This window comes from Alligator mississippiensis, chromosome 1 (genome assembly GCF_030867095.1).
Source record: "Alligator mississippiensis isolate rAllMis1 chromosome 1, rAllMis1, whole genome shotgun sequence".
In the NCBI taxonomy this organism is placed as follows: Eukaryota; Metazoa; Chordata; order Crocodylia; family Alligatoridae; genus Alligator; species Alligator mississippiensis.
Window position 1 is genome coordinate 218384714 of NC_081824.1, and position 4462 is coordinate 218389175.

A 4462-nucleotide genomic window follows, 5' to 3' on the forward strand; every position below is an offset into this window, starting at 1 on the left:
ACCTTGGGAACAGCAGGAAGAGGAAGTGAACACACAGCCCATGCTGCCTACATGCCAGAAAGCCATGCTTTAGCGCCCCTGGCTTCTGGCCTAAGCCACTGCAGGCATGTGGCTGCATTTCCTGAATCAAAGGTAAATGTCTGTTCGCTTCTGTTTCAATTTAATCTCTGAAGTTTAGACTAACCTGTAAAGACTGAATAAACTCAGCCTTGGACTGTCTGTACTTAGCCTGGGGGCATGTCCCCATGAGACTTGTCCCCAGGGAACACCTATGCCATGCGCACTCTGGCACGTGGCTCATTGGCCTGGGTGGGATAGGGGAGGCTGGGGCCAGCAGCTATTCTGACCTTAGCAGCCTTACCTGGGGTCCTGGGGATCTCTGGGAGCTGTAGCCACAGCACTCCTGCAGCAGGGATCCTGGCTGGTAGCCAGAGCGTGGCTCCAGCTGGCCAAGCTCCAGTTTTGGACAGCACACGCTGCTGCCATGTGTGCTGCCCCGCTTTTTTTGGTGTGGATTTTTTTGACCCTGGGATCTCCTGAGGTAAAAAAAGCTTTGTGCTGCAAAGTAGCAGCATGGAGAATGCCTGCATGTGTAGCATGTGCAACATATGGCACCACTGACGGGTCTGCAGTGCCACATACAACACGTTCATGCTCATCTGGACACAACCCTAGTGTCTCACTCCTAGGGAAAGTGATCGTTACAAGGTTTGTCATGGCACAGGACTGTCAGTCTGTCAAATTTTGCTCATCTGGTAGGATAAGCTTTGCTGATACACTTCTGAAGTTAACAAAACCCCTCTAGTCACTGGTGTATAGTCCTGCCTGCCACCTGGCCCTTTACCACCTTTTTGTAGATTGAGAGAACCCTCCACGACTAAAAGGTCACCTCTTTTTCATTCAGGTACTTGCAGTGTTTTTGTCCTCTATGGGCTTCTCTGCATATATAAAACACACAGGAACCCAAGTTGGTCCAAGAGGCTCTGATTCATATACCCTGCAACATTGTTCTCTGGACAGGTAACATGATATCTATTTTAAGAATGACCTTTGAGAGGGGAGAGGAGTTTAAAAAGAAACCAAAAAAAACCTAGCCATGAAGTCTGAAGAAATCCCTCCAGAAAGCCAAAAGAGACTTGGCACTTTGAGATCTGGATGGCCAATGATCTTGCACAAAGGCTAGGAACAGACATTGCATTTGTCCTAGAACAAGTTGTGCCTGTATTTGTCTCAGAACAGAAAAATCCTGGGATTGGCATGTACCCACATCGTCCTTCCAATAAGGGTTTAGTGAGCAACTGACTGCACTGCCACTTTTCTGCCATTGATTCAATGATATAATCCTGGGACAACCATTCAGATATACTTTATGATGTCCTGGGACAAACTGTTAGCACTTCTTATCCTGTGAACCCTTTTAAGGTTTGTCCCAGGACAACTGGCATGGGCGTCTGAACAACTGCACTTTGTCCCAGCATAAAATGGTTTCTCCCAGGACAAATGCAACATCAATTTGTAGCCAGAGCTACAGAAGCCCAGAAGCTACTGTCAGCACCACAGAACGGGGCAGAGAAACCTAGAGAACCACTGAAAGGAAGTAGCCTAGAACTCATGAAGCACCCGTTCAGAGCATTGAGCATCCCCAGGCTGTACATAATCCCACAGTCCTGTGCAGGCCCTTGCACATGGGCCAGGCACCACCAATAGTCCATGTTTGTACAGAGGTCTAGCCTTGGTTTCCTGAAGGGATGTATAGGCCTTACTCAGGCACACTGCAAGCCCTTGCCCCTTCACTGCTCAGGGTGTGGAACTGTTGGAGCTGCCCAAATCCTAGAGGTACTACCAACAACTCAGAAGCAGAGTCTTCTCTCCTTCAAACTATGCATATCACACAAAACAGTTGTGGAGGGAACGAGAAAAACAAAAAACAAACATCAGGAGCACTGCAAGCATCATATACCATTGAAGCCATTTGCATTTCTCTTTGTTCTTCAGTTTGAGTTTGCACTTTGATCATTATAAAAGAAGCATACACTGATTAGTAGTCTGATTGCATTGTCCTCAAATTTTACTTGGAATAGGAAAGTTGTTTAATCAAAGCACTTGTCCACTTAACAGTAAGGAAACAGGAAATCACATCTAGGCTAAGAAGGTTTACTTAAATTATGAGAGATGGAGAGTCTACATAGGTTAATCTATTGGCACTCCTTTTCCCCAAACAAGCAGAATTGTTTGCTTGGCAAATTAATCAGCCCTTGCTTAATGCAATCTATAACATTCATCAGGCACAAACTATTCCAGGGAGATTAGCAGCTCCCAAATCCCAGGAGGAAATTTTAAAAAGTCAGCACAACAGGCATTTTGAAGCCCTGCAACATATTACTACAACAACATGCCCATGGGATTTTGCTATCCACAAAACAGCATGTGCATTATCAAATGGATTACTCATTAATATTGCCACTTGGTGCATGCCTAGTTTTATTTTGCCTGCTGTTATCTATAGAAGCATTTTCTGCTTATGCAAATTGGTTCAGGAGTCCAGAGCTCTATGCCAAGATACACTTTTCTAGCTTCAGATGCCATATGAGAAATGTCAGGCCACAAGTATGCACACAGCAAATACAAGACTGGCATCCAGGCTATTTTGGAGGCAATAACTACTTGCCCTCAGCCTTCAAAATGCTCACTCCAGCACCATTCTACAACTGCAAAGAGTTGAACTGAATTTTGTGGGTTCCCATGTGAGAAGCTACAGGAAGACACCTCAAAAAGTTATAATGAGTTTAGCAGCCCTCACTGAGGACAAGATCACTGGGATGAAATGAAATTCCAGCTTGTCCAAGTATGTAATGCCAGAACTCTCCAGAAACCTTCTGTCGTGCATCTTCCCTATGCTTCCCGCAGTGAAGTTCCTGTGCCTGGCTTCCAGTCCACAAAGGCCTAAAGACTCAGGGTGTGGTGTTCACATATTTTCTGGCTACTTCAGTGGACAAACAATAGCACATATGTTCACCAGTGGCACCAAGACAGTTTAGAAACTTCAGTCTCTGGAGTAGCAGCTGACTTTCAGGCGTTTTTCTGCTACCACCTAACCAAGGTATCAAAACCTTTCAGAATAACATCATGAATGGGGACCTATCCAAATCAAGGAAGCAGGCAGCTGCTTTCATTGGCAGATCACGGGGCTGGCTACCATTTTCATGGGCTTATCACAGTGCCCCCCAACCTCTGGATGAGGGAGCCTGATGGCCTGCCCCTTGCCACTGATAGGCTAACAGGTTGTCCGTCATATGGCCCCACCCCTCACCACTGACTGGCTGAGGGGGCTTTCCGTCATGTGGCCCTGCCCCTCAGCCCTGATTGGTGGAGAGGGGCAGGGCTGTACAACAGACAGCCCTCTCAGTCAGTCAGTGGCAAGGACCAGGGACAACAGCCATTTTGGCTGTCCCCCCTCACCCCGCCTCCCCCAGTGGGTTGCACAACTGGGCCACACTGGCCATGAGGATTGCTGGCTCCCTCTGGGGAGCCAACATTTTATTTTTAGTAAGTTATTTTTTTCCTCAGACTTTGCAGACATTGCCCAGTTTCCTGATTTCCACAAAAATCACAAATTGAGTAGGTCCCTAACCATGAACCTCTGCCACAATGATTAGCCAAAGACCTACAGCAGTCTTGGGTAGCCATTTTCAAGGTACTGACAGGAACCCATTTCTTCAGAAGTACGTGCTTCCTTATTCATGCACCATGGCACCACTAATGTGCTTTTTATTTACTCAGTATTGTCAGGTGGTTTGTTTAGTGCCAACCAAGAGAGAAAATAAGGAGACTATCTATATTTATATATTTCTATAGCTATAACTATAAATTTATTGCAAAGCAAACATCAGGAAGAAGGTTGAAAGATATGCACAGCAAGATAATATATCCATTTAACACGTCAGGTCAAGCATAAGACCCAACTTTATCTTGACAGCTATGAAAAGCAAGAGCATATTGACAGGCAGGAAGATATAAAACAAAGTACCAAATAATAACAGTGAGGACAGCTGCTGTGTTTAGACAAAACACAACTGTCAGTTCAATGAGAGAGAGAACAATTAGGATGAGCATGAAATTCAAGACTTCCTTTCCATCAAATTAACAGATCTAGTAGTCTCTATGAAGTGTTCATGCCACAGATGCTCCTTAGTCTACATGCTGGGAGCTGCACAGGTATTAAAACTTTCACCCAGCCCTAGCTTTAGAGCTAGCCAATTCTTCCTTGTGAAGAACTAAAGTAGTTTTAAATGTTAAAACGTATTGATTTGCTTTCTGCTTGGAAAGAGTCTTCAAGTCTAGTGTTAAGAGTGCCACACTGCCTGAAGCTACTATTGCTTATAATTAGATCTCACCTTATAATTTTTTTAACCAGCAGTCTGCAGAACTTGGAGTGTGCTAACAAGAGCCTTACAAGGTGAAT